Source organism: Girardinichthys multiradiatus, chromosome 24 (genome assembly GCF_021462225.1).
Source record: "Girardinichthys multiradiatus isolate DD_20200921_A chromosome 24, DD_fGirMul_XY1, whole genome shotgun sequence".
NCBI classification, from domain to species: Eukaryota; Metazoa; Chordata; class Actinopteri; order Cyprinodontiformes; family Goodeidae; genus Girardinichthys; species Girardinichthys multiradiatus.
Genome location: NC_061816.1, coordinates 13,953,849 through 13,966,912, shown reverse-complemented (window position 1 = coordinate 13,966,912; position 13,064 = coordinate 13,953,849). Strand labels below are relative to the sequence as shown.

The window sequence follows — 13,064 nt, the reverse complement described above, 5'->3', positions numbered from 1 at the left end:
AGAGAATCACCCGAGATTAGTTGAGCACTGCACAAATCTGGCCTATATGATAAGATGGGGATAAGAAAGCAATTACTATAAGTGAGCAAGCAATAAAAAGAGGACAGCTAACAAGGCAAATGTTTAAGAAAATGCTCCGCTTTCATATTTTTTGGCCTTCATGCAAAATGTGTGTAATGAAAAACTAATGCAGACACTATCCCCACTGTGAAACAAGGGTTGCAACATCATGCTTTAGGGATGCTTTTCTTCAGCAGAAACTGGGAAGCTGGTCAGAAAAGAGGAGAAGATGCATAGAGCTAAATACAGGGGACAGAAAACTTGTTTAGGGCTGCAACAGACTTTAGACAAGGGTGAAGGTTCAACCTTCCAGCAGGACAGTGATGCTAATCATCCAGCCAGAACTACAATGAAAAGGTTAAGATTAAAACATTCACTTTTATCTTTTACTTCACTGTAATATGCTACTTTGTGTTGAACTGGCAAACCTTTTCTGCATTTAGAAGGAGAACTGGAAACAGGTGCAGCAAGAAAAGTCTCCTGAACCAGAGGAGCCACACTGCTGAGAGCAGTACCTCTTAAACAGCAGCTAAGAAATGTATGAAGAACTGTAGAGTAAACTGGAAGCAAGTCATGGTAGGCCTGAAGGGGTAAGATTTATTTTTCTAGGCCATAGAAGTCTTCAGTTTGTTGAACTCTCCATCTAGGCCACTGGGAGTCCACTGGGGGCTAGACAAATACTGAATCCAGACAGACTGACGCACACACAGAGCTTGGGTCCAGTATGAATCAAGTCGCTCAGTTAGTGCACCTCGGGGGGGGAAAGCTTTAGCCACCAGCCCCCAAATCTACTGACTGATCCAGTGCCCGGACTGTCAGGGCCTGCCTGGATGCCACGCAATCTTTTAACCTTCACTGGCTGCTGTGAAACGTACAGTACTTCATGCTGCGCCTGTAAAAAGCCAATTCCAGGGAGTCTAGCAAAACAAAGGAAGGAGGAGGAGGAGTAGCAAAAAAAAAAAAAAAAACCTTTACCGTTGCAGAAGAGATTCAGGCAGGATGAGTGACAGAGAAAGAATTTGATGGAATATCAAGCAGTTTATTCATCAAAGCGCTGAGCGAGAGCTTCTTCAGACTGACAAAAAGAAAAAGGTTTTGTTGTTCAAGTCTAAACGTTACATTGAATATTATAGTGAAATCCTGCAGTAAAAAAACTACTTGTTTGGACTCAAAGCAAAGCTCGTATTTGTTTTAAATATTACACTATATTTTACAGTTGCATTGCTGCATGCCTGCAGTACGAACCCCGACTCCTTTACCAATTAAATTTAACTTTAAGTTCTTTTATCCAAAAATGCTGGGAGTTTCTAAAATGTAAATGACTTGACTTAAATGCTCCCAGTGTTTCCTCTCTAGTTATATTGGAGGGGCGCCCCACCCCGTCAACGACCCCCCCCCCAGACGGTCGAGTTAATATTTATATCAAATTTATTTTCTAACCAACATATTTCACCACAGCAGTCATTTAACGTCAACTTTCCTATATAAAAACATGTGTTCTGTTATTTTACCAACACGTTCATTTCTGCCTAATTTGCTGCTCTCTGCATCACTCGCTGCAGAGGTGACCACACACTCTTACAATGGTGTTATAGTTGTGCCACCAACCTAAGTGTGCAGTGAGACTGATGGGAGTAAATGTATCTATGCAAACAAACAATTTATGGTGTTTTAATTTTACACATGCTTGCTCAATAGGTGTTCTGGCACGTGCTCAACTCCGACAAACTCGTGCTCCCCGAGTTCTGTCTCTGCGCTCGCAACTTGATAAATGAACCACTACCAGCCAATCACACACACACACATTCATACATGCCCACATGCTTACCGATGCAGAGATCAATAAGCAACTGTGGGTTAAGTGCCTTGCCCAGAGGCACATTGACTTGTGACAGCAGGAAGTGGGAATGAAACCCACACCTTTCAGAGTGAGGGTCACAGCTGGCCCCTAGTTTTTTTTTTTACTAATCATTTTCTGTTTGTTACACACTGCTGCTGCTTTTGCTGGTTACTGAGCATCTCTGGCATTTTCTTCCTTTGCAGGTTTTGGTTGTCGCATGCCTGGCTTAGTCCAAGAAAGGAGTTGTGGCATCTACCATGAGATGTTCTGGCTCTTAACTGCCACACAGCTGTCACTCTTCCCTCGTTCTAGAACCCTGCGCAGGTTGAGTCCCAAGCATGTTGGCTTAGCTTTCCAAAGAAGTAGACTTGCAAAATCATGCTACAAAAAAAACTATTTTTTACGATTATGTTTTTGTAACATTGGAGTGTAGCTGCATGCCTTACCCCATCTTTCCATCTTAATGAGCTCAAGCTTCCAATCCAGCAGTGACTGTTCTGAGAGAAAAAAACAAAAACAAATTTCTGTCATCTAAATTTGAAAAAGATTCCACATGTGTCATGTACATCTTTGAAGTTTGGTAATACAGAAATATGACTGGGTATTTAATAGAAATATTTGTAATTCTTTTTTTTTCTCCCCTCACACGTTTGCACAAAAGTCAGAGAGGGACAAGGAGTCCTAAAATATCTGCAGGCAGATGAACTTTGCACAATATGTCCCTGTGAACTGCTGCAAACACACATACATATATCTAAACAAGAACAAACATAGTCCCAGCTTTTGTGGAAGTCTGACAACTTTGCATCACCTGTTTGTCTTTCTTAGGCAAAGAAGTTCCAGTTTGTTTCCCATTCTGGGTTTTTGCAAAAGCACTTCAGAGCGGGGCGCACTAACCAAAGGGAAGGCTTCGTACTTGTGACTTGATTGAGAGGATCTCACTGAGTTAATGATGTGTTGATGATGCACAGCTTTTCTGGCAGGTAAACTGAAGGCATTTTCCTGGTTGGAAGAAGATTAATATAACAAGATGCCTCTCACTCCATGAGTTTTATTTAGTTATTTAGCCGAGCACGTGCTCCACCTGCCAAAGAGGTTATGAGGTTGATAGAGTTTGTTTGTGCGATTGTTGGCAGAATTGCTCAAAAGGTTATGAACTAATTTGCATTTAATTTTCCCAAAGGGTGGCACAGCCTGGTGTAAAATTCATTATCTGGTGTTGCTCCTCACTATCTAACACTTTTTTATTCTGTTTTTATTTTTTTATACAGTCTTTGTACCAACATTTTTAACTTCACAAAGAAATTTCTTGGTAAAAAACTAATATGTTGACGTAATCAACAGCTACTAAGCTAAGCTTGAAAGGCTAACTGCGTTTTCATATCACAAGAGGGAAAAACTGGTTTTTTTTGGGTGACCCGTTAGCTGTTGTCTTAAAGCCCCATTCGGTTGCTTTCTTGCACTTAATATTTCTCTAGCTTCCACAAGTATTCAAAATATATTCGCAATGAAAGTTTAAATTCTTTTACTTTAGCATAAATTAACTAAGAAACTATTTTTTGGAAAGCTGATTAATTCCCTGACATGTAGAATCAGGAAATAAAACCGCAACACATCACGCCTGGATCTAAAGAAATTCAACAACAGACGAGAAAAAGCTGGTCTGGAAAGGGTTTACAAAGCCTTTCCTAAAGCTTTTGGAATCCAGCAAAATACCGTGAGAACCATTTTCAATAAATTGAGAAAACATGGAGTGTGGCGAACCTTTTCTGGAATGTCCAGTGTACCAAAATTAGTCCAAAAGATTATGAACGACAGATGCAGTGTGTTCGGAAAGAAAACTAGAACCACAAAAGAAGCACAGCAGGCCTCACCTGCTTCTGTCATCATTCAATAATACGAAAGAGACTGAGTAAAAATGGCATCCATAGGAGAGATCCAGATGACACAAAAGTGATGTTCTGAAATCTTTGCTTCCCATTATATATGGCATAAACTAACAGCCTTTTAGAAAAAGAACATCATGCCTAAAGTCAAACATCGTACTGTGATGGTCTGGGGCTTCTTTCCTCTTCTGGAGGTGGATGGCAGGTCATAATGGAAAGGAACCATGAATTCTGTCCTCTATCAGAAAATATTGCGGGAGATTCTCAATTCTTGACCCTAAGCTCAATGCACAACAAGTTCACTTCTGAATTGCTCTTAAAAACCCAAAATGAAGGTTTTGAAGAAGACATCTAAAGTTCACACATCAAACATAACATGCGATACCTAAACTGACCAATCATGATCGAAAACCTAAACTATACCTGGATTAAAATAATTTATAGAAGAGCGGGGCCCCAAAAACCTCTACAGCTCATTTCCAGTTATCACAAACACACGATTAAAGATGATAGACTTTAACGTCTACCAGGGATTCATCCAGCATTTCATATACTGCAGGCAAAATAAACAAATACAATGTTTTTCCTCAGTGAATATAGTTCTAATATTTTTAGTCACCAGATGTGGGAAGCAACCCCAGCACTCCACACACACAAATCAAAACAAATTAGTCAATAAAAGAAGTTAGGTGTAAATCAGTGTAAAGGATCAGGGAATAATTGAACACCGGGATGAAAATGATTTGTAAAAAAGGCATAGAACGCCAAGAAAGCCTCTGAAATCTGTCAGTATTTCTAATGCATACCTCCAGCTGCTATGTGTAAATCAGTATCAGCTGGTTTGACATTACCCTATTACCTATACAAAGATTTCTCACTAGCAAATTAAAGCACAAAATGACAAAAGCAAAAAGTCTTAATTTGACCTACCTTTCTAAACCTTTGAATGTTCCAGTTAACATCATTTGAGAGTTAATCCAGAAGTGAATAGAACAGCATGTTACCATAATCCAGCCACAACCAGGTGCCTATCATATTTCTGACAGAGGAGCTAAGAGAACAATCTGAAGATTTATCCAAGAGTGAAGGAGCACTCACAGAGAGCTTTAGAAAGAGCTGGAAACAGCAGGGAGTTTCTTGCATGAAAGCCATAAGTAATGCACACTCACTGGACAAGATTCTACTGCTGAAGAAAAAAAAAAAAAAAAAAAAAACAATGCTGAAGCTTGTTGTTGCTGAAGATTTGGACTGGCCGGACTGGTCATAGTCTGGTCAGATGAGGCACATTACATTTGCATTAGTGCATCATCAACACACCATAAACTCAATGAGATCCTCTCAATCAAGTCACAAGTAGGAAGCCTTCCCTTTGGTTTTTGCGCCCTGCTCTGAAGGACTTTTGCAAAAACCCAGAATGGGAAACAAATTGGAACTTCTTTGCGTAATAAAAACAAAGTCACATTTTGGTACTATCTGACCAGAGTACCCCAAATTTGCTGTCTCTTCTACAAAGCTTGCTGAAATCTTAAAAAAGGGACTTTCTTTCATCGCCTTTTCCTCTTCTTTAATAAACGCAGGATCTTTAGAGTGCACAAACCTTAGCTGTACCATTGAGACAGTCTCCCACCTGAGCTGGGAGCCTCTGCAGCTCCTCCAAGGTCATAACGGTCTCATTGGCTGCTTCACTGATTCATGCTCTCCTTGCCAGATGAGGTTGACAGCCATGCCTTGGAGGGTTTGCAGTTGTGCCACATTCTTCCTATTTTCAGATAATGGACTAAATGATGTCAAACATAAAATTATTTTGTTTTTATGGGGTTGGGATGTTACACATGATGTTTACACAATTACTTACAGCTCACAGGCATAATTACACCCCCCACACCACACATAGTGATCCTCTTTAATTAAACACATGCAAGGAAAACATACTGATCAGTTATCCTCTATAGAAAACCAAGTTAAAAGACGTAAACAACTGCAAGACACACTACTTAGGGAAGGCCTCGTTATGAAAGTGATTTTAGCATAAACAAGTTTTACTCACCATAGAGACTCAGTTGAAACCAAATCCTCAGTCCATTAAGCTTAAAAAAAAAAAAAAAAGAGACCGTCAATAATTGATTAATGTCTTCTAAAAAGCATAACTGTGATCGTTGCCTTTGTTTCAGTTTTTTCCTTCAGCAGAACCTCGCCAAAATGAGCCTCTGATGAGTCGATTTTGTCGCTGATTCAGGGCTGAAAATGGTATATATTAGGAGAATATTTTAACACATATATTAACTTACAGTTAAATCACCCTCAAACTATGAAAATAACTATTCACGCGGAATTATTTTCCTCCAGTTAGCAAATTAGAGATCCTGAACATCTGTTAGACACACCTGGGTCCTAATTATCGTTCATTCTTTGGGCTTTTTTTAGCGGTTGACAATTAGAGTAAAATGCATTACCGCCACCTACTGGACTGGAGTTTGGGGCGGTAGATAAATAAAAACCACTAAATTTTATTGCATAGACCTTTATTTTGTAAAATAATTTAATTTTAATCTGCACATGGTTTACAAGACCTATCCTTGTAAAACATTTGAACTAAAGTTTTTCTTCATCTATTTTCATTTTTCTCTATTTTTCATACTGTTTATTTTACATTTGAATAATCCATGTTTTACTGTTTCTGATTTAAAACAGACATTACTATATTCATATCTATATATTTAACCTAGGGATGGATGATACTAGGACCATATGAAATATTCAACACTATTGAGGATTACTGCAATAATGATATGACTCAAAATATTCAAATAATTAAAAGCATTTATTCTGTATCTTTCTGCTTTGGCTGGATAGTGAACATCCAGATAATGAGTAGTCTATGCAGCTACTTGAGAAATAAAATTTATTATTTTCGACTCAACAAAAAAGTTTTATTGAAAATGTTGCTTCTGGTCAACATCTGCTGTTTTGGCATTGAAACAAATTAGTTGTAGTTCTGTATTGACTTCTGTACTATCTAAAACATTTATGCTGCATTAAACAAGTGTCTCCCATATATCACAGGCATAAAGAGAATTAATGCATTGTACTTGAATAACTTTAAGCTAACTTTTATTGCAGTCCAGGCAGTTCTTTGAGATATTACGTTAACAATCAGTTTTCCAATATATTGTTTATTCCTGGGCTGCACGGTGGCACCGTTGGAAGCACTGTTGTGACGTTAGTAGCACTGTTGCGTTGCAGCAAGAAGGTCTGTGTTTGAATTCCAGCCTGGGGTCTTTCTGCATGGAGTTTGGATGTTCTCCCTGTGCATGTGTGGGTTATCACTGGGTTCTCTGTCTTCCTCCCACATTTCAAAAACATGAGTGCCTGGTTGTTTGTCCTGTGTGTCTTGTGTTGCCTTGTGGAGGACTAGAGAACTGTTAAGGGTGGACTCTCTTTTTTGCCCAGTGACTACTGAATATTGGCACCAGCAACCCCATGACCCTGCATGGACAAGAAGGTATAAACATTGGATAGATGTCAACCATTATTTTAAATTGATTACTTCCCTTTTCATATTTTCTGCATATTTCCTGCATATTTCCTGCATTCAATCACGTTTTTCTACTAAGTTATGATGTAAACCACAATGGCTCAGCTTTCTAATCAAGCCTTTTTGCTATTCAAAATATCTTATGGTTTTCTTTGTCAGCTGTAAATTAAAGCATTATCTACCATTATGTTTCTATTCTCATGTTTTTCAGCCTTGTTCTTTATTTTCCTTGATTCTACCTTTTAGGGATATTTATTGTAAGTTTTTCCAAACTTAGTTTTGTTAGCTTATGAGCACCTTTCTTCCCCATGATTCCAGATTGCCACATCCCCCCAAAGAATTTTAATGTCCCTCTGAGCCACTCTTAAAGAAAACAAACTATCACAGAGAAGATCTGATCTGGAGGAAGATCTATTTTTTTTTTTTTGTGGGACTTTATTGCAACTCGGAATGAGAACAGAGGAGCACTGGATATCAAAAGACCCTTGGCTGATCAAGAACTTATTCTGATGTTCAGTTTAAGCCTGAAGGTATTCAGACGAGGAAGCAGAATTACCCCATAATAAATAAACCTGGTGACTGTAGGCACCCAGTTCCAATTGGTTTAATATGTTCCTACTATAAAATCAGCATATTTTAATTCATTTTTAAAACTGACAAACATTTGAGTGAAATGGTGGTGTAGTTTCCTTTTTGCATTGCTTGCAAGGGGAAAATCCTATGGAGGAACTTTTTGCACACAACTCTACCTCCCTGCTTCACTACCGTATGAAGGAACAACAGCATGCAATTAGTGATTTAATGTTCATGCTGTGTTTGCTTGAGTGCAAATCCAACACATTGCACTGGACCTTGCTTTCACCCTTTGAGAGTGAAGTGAATAATAAGCCAAACAGACTAGTTAGTTGAACTCAGAGGGGTTATTTTATTACCAGTCCAACTCTTGAGTACACTATAACCTTAAAAGCCTTTCGCGCTTGCTGACTACAGTTAAATGAACAGTCTTGACTCTGTTATGGTTCACTGCTTTAGCTCCTCTGCGAGGGGAGCTAATAAGTCAATCTGATCTACTTGCAGGTACGGTGAGGATGCACTTATCGCATTGTCAGCAGCTCATTTCAGTAAGGCATCAGGTTACGTTTGCCTGTTTTGTATTAGACACTTTTAAATTAACCAAGTCCGTTGGCTCGGGCCAAGGCATGGGGAAAACACAGAGAGAAGGGCTCCCTGTGAAACCCCCTGTGCTGCTTTGACCATCAATCATAACTGTCAGAGCAGCTGTGCTCCTGTTCTTCAGTGGGAGCTCTACATCATCTGTGAAAATTGAATGTAACGGATATCAACCTTTATGAGTGGGCTGATGCAGAAAGTTTTGCATAGAATCATGAACAATCACTTTTTGTACCAGTAAGTCCTTTCATCATCAGTGATAACAGACTTACCAACACGTTAGAGGTTTTATTTCTTTAACCAGAAAGCATGAACACGATGAAAGATCAGGTTCAGAATATCCTGGAGAAACTCATGATCTTATGTAGGCATCCAGGTGATTCTCTAAAGGAGAATGGAACAGATTTAGGGAATCTCTTATGAAGATGAATTTTTGTGAACTTTACTTGTGGCAGGGAGGTTTGGGGTACAGGGGAAAAGGTAAAGAAAAAGTTAAGTGTCGGTGAGTATACAATTATGTTTAAGGTAGTTGGTAACAGAAAAACAAACTGACCAAAGAGCAATGATATGCATACTGTCTATTTCATATAAATAAATAAAGTATACAGTGTATAGTTCAATCAGTGAGGTTGTTTACTCTGTAAACAAACAGATGGCTCTTATTTAAGGATAAAGGCAGCAAACCCTGTATAAGCTAATTATATTGTATTTCTATCTGAAAATCAGAGCAAAAATTTTTGTTGTTCAACGCACAATGCTCTTTGATTAAAAAGTTTATTGGAGAAAAGAAAACAGATAAAGAAGTGCAGAAAATAATCGGCTGCTCAGCTAGATGCTCTCAAACCCTTTCAAATTCAAGCAAAAACCTAAAACAGATGTGGAAGAAAATGAAAAACTAAAGATCTACAGTTACTCCTGAATTCTGTAACATTTAGACAATGCAGATTCATAGCTGAGTGGTGCAAGAAGCCCCACCGGTGAAAAAAAGTTACCTTTGCTAATGAGATTACAATTAGCCAGAGAAAAGAAATGGACAGAAAGCGAAGTTGTTATTTTCGGGTCTGTAGGCCACAGTCAGTTTATCAGATCAGTTGTGATACACTGTGAAGCATGGTGGCATCATGATTTGAGCTGCTTATCCTACCATGGTGTCAGACCTACTTATTTTATATCGGGATGTTGGATCACTTACAATATATATGAAAATACTTTAAGAGTGCCTTATGCTCAAGATTATATACCTTTGAAATTGGTGTTTGAAAAGGACTAACACCTGAAACACTCTGGTAAGTGGGCAGTATCTTGGTTCCAAATCAATAACATTAAAGATATGGATTGTCCTGTGCTGGGATACTGGTTCACAGGTGCCAGACGTTGGTCAACTCCATGCAACACAGACATAAAGCAGTTTAAGAAGCAGTTGCTATATAACTAAATATTAGTTCGGTGATTCAAAGGAAAGTAAAATCTTGCAGAAATTTTGAGATTATGTAGTAAATATATGAGTTTGTACAGAAAAAGGAAGAACATTTTTTCTAACACCCTAATTATCATGTTTTCATTCTTTTTCTAGACTAAAAACAAACTTGATATATTGTTTTAGGTTTTGATTTAGAATAGAAAGTGCACTGTTCTTCATCCATTGCCCTGGATGGTAGTAAAAGTTAATATTTATTTTGCGCTCACTTTTTACACGCTGCTATTATTTTGATCACCAGAGGTTACCTGATGTCAAAGACCATTTTTTTCTTTGTAGTCACTGGTAGACATCATCATCTGGTAGACATCGTCATCATAAGATGAGTTAAAAAAGATTGAATGGATGTGCGGGTTTCTCAAGTGGGTAACATCAGCTTGAACCAGGAAGTGACTTAAAGATGTGAGCGAAGCTTCAGCAGAGGCTTGAACTGAGTTCTAGGTTGGAAATCTAGCACACAATGACACTTCTCTGTGTTTCTTTGAAGAAGTGCTTCCTGAGTGTTAGAATTCAGCTTCCTCGGGAGCCAGCAGCTTCTGGGGAAGGAATCGTCAAAAGGTGATTATCAACCAATCAGAAGCAGGTCCTTTTTAATTTTTTTCCTTCCACAATATTTAAACAGGAGACAGACCAATAATGTCAAATAACTATCTTAGTACATAAAACTATCTCATCCTGGGAGCTGTTTTCAAGTTCAACATGTCAAACCTGAAGATGTGGTATGTGTGAAATGCTGAACCTCTTAAACTGTGCGATTATGAGGAGGAAACAGAGAAACTGAAAAAAATGAGTACAGAAGCTAGAGAAAAGGCTACAGACATAAACACATCTATGCAGGATTGCTGTACAAGTTCTGAATGGATATTTCTAAGAGCTCAGTGTTAATATTTAACATTTGAACTGTGGGGAACATTTTTACGCCTCTGTCAACTCCATGTAACTATTTTCAAATGATTTCCCTTGGTCTCATACTTCATGACTTCAGATAAAATTTCGGTCCTTAATGTCTCTTCAGCCTTGGTACAAAATTAAAGTTTATCACCTGGAGAACCGCTGAGGGGCAAATTTTTGTCCATTAAAATAATGGAAAATGTTGAGTGCCCAGGTGATGTGTTACAGTTTGGTCAATGCTATGGTAACCAGATTGTAGGGCAAATAACTAACTGCGAAAAGGACTACTAAAATACATTTTTTTTGTTTATTTATAACATTTTATTCAGTCAGGTATTTCTTTTTTGTAACGGTGCGTCTCAACAAAAATTCTATGCTATGGAAGGCCTGTTTATGTCATTGTAAATGGTACATTTGTTAGGAAATGCATTTTCTGATTGACCAGGAGAATTGAGTATGTGGGTTGCATCGAACTTGCCAGATCCTTTCTACCAGTGCTTAATCTACTACTGAGTTTTGCTTGGTGCTGGTTGTTGCAATAGGTGATTTAAGTAAAAAAATAAATAAATAAATAAAAAGATTTACAATTTAGCAGTTTATTCTTTTAACAAACAGGAGCCTTATAAGTGCCTGGGAACACCTGACAGGACCACAACAGCATGACACCTCCTCCTTGTGCTGGTCACCATCTTGATCACTCTGGCATAAATACTACACCCGATCTGATCCCTCACGTGTTTCCCTCACTGTAGATAGGCCATTTTATTCTCTCCACTCTCGATTGTGGAGGTAGTCTCTGATTGGAGGATAGAGCTTTGTTCCTAGGAGTGGAGATGTCAGATTACCACTGGTTGCAGGATCTCATCTTGATATCTCTCTGCTTTGAAACTGCCTCTAGCAAAAATAATTCTTGTCAGGTAAGGAAGAGGCCATCTCACACCTTACTTTTCCTTACATTTTGTGCTACGTTTTTATCTCATTAAATGATTTTAACTGCAGGTTAAAGCTGTTTGTTTACCTCTAATCCACCACAAATTTAGAGCATTTTCTTACAGTGTGTAAAGAATATCAAACAGATGGTTTGTTAAAGCGTTAAATCCATATATAACTATTTGTTTAGGCTCTGTTTGATAAACACTCCCTTCGAATATGGTTATAGCATGTGAATTCTACCTTTTTGTATTCATTATCATTATCTTTTGTACCATTATGCTAAGCCACTTTATAATTGATTAAGAACTGCATTCATGATGATTACATAAGTATATTACATTCTGTAATATCAGCATGCTGTGAGGCTGCTTTTAATAAAAACCCAAGGCTTGTTTCAGTTAATAAGTGTTTGTATATGTTAAATACAATATTCAAATGGAGATAAAGCTAATGGGTTTCTGCTGTATCTTTTATGACAGATACATTAAACGCGGCACTGCATGCACGGAATTAGTTAGTAGCATGATTGGTGGAGTGACACCGGCACAGAGCAACAAAACACTTTCACTTTTCTGTCCTATCCATCCTTGCTTGTCTCATTAGCCTTCATTCCATTACGGGGACCAAAAACTACATCCAGCCTTGTTTATGTAAAGCAATTTCTGCGCCGCATCTTGTTATCAGCAGAGGAGATGTGCCAGTTGGATTGCTCTGTCAAACCCGAAATTGTTTTTTAATTCCCAGATTATCAGCATTTTGAATGGATTCTGGCCTCAAAGACCTGCTCGAGACCTACTGGGTTAGGACGGAAATTGCTCGCGGCATCAATTGGCCTCGAGACAGACAAGTCAGATGAAACCTCACAAGTTAATCATAGCACAGTGCATGTCAAACTCTCTGCTGACAAAAGAATTTATCTTCTGTTAATACAGACAGCTGAAACATTCAAAGTAGTAGCGCAAATTATCAATTACAGAAAGTTAAACCAGGAAGCTTTTCTTTAACTGAGAAGGTAAGTGTAAAATTTGCAAATGTATTCATATTGATGTGATACAACAACACAAAGTAGCGCATGTTTGTGATGTGGAAGGAAAAGGTTACATGTTTTATATTTTTTATCTAAATAAAAATCTGAAAGGTGTGGCATGCATATTTTGGAAAACAATTGCTAGAGGCTGCAAAAGACTTGGCTGGAGGTTCCTATTCCAGTAGGACAATGCCCCTAAACATACAATGAAAGCTACAATGGAATAGTTTGTCTTGAGTCACCTC

The 13,064-nt window shown here is 38.2% G+C and overlaps 1 long non-coding RNA gene across 3 annotated transcripts in view; it reads right to left on the bottom strand.

The window, feature by feature from the left end:
* LOC124861772 overlaps positions 1 to 6,176 on the bottom strand; it is a 100,215-nt gene extending 94,039 nt beyond the window's left edge. For 2 of the 3 annotated variants that reach the window (XR_007036745.1, XR_007036746.1), the window contains exons 1-3: positions 5,834 to 6,176; positions 5,414 to 5,563; positions 2,347 to 2,397 (exon numbers count right to left, since the gene is read on the bottom strand). This is a non-coding gene — a long non-coding RNA (uncharacterized LOC124861772). Of the gene's footprint in view, positions 1 to 2,346; positions 2,398 to 5,383; positions 5,564 to 5,833 lie in introns of all 3 variants that reach the window. The other variant, XR_007036744.1, reaches the window with a different exon arrangement.
* Between the last annotated feature and the right edge of the window lie 6,888 nt (positions 6,177 to 13,064).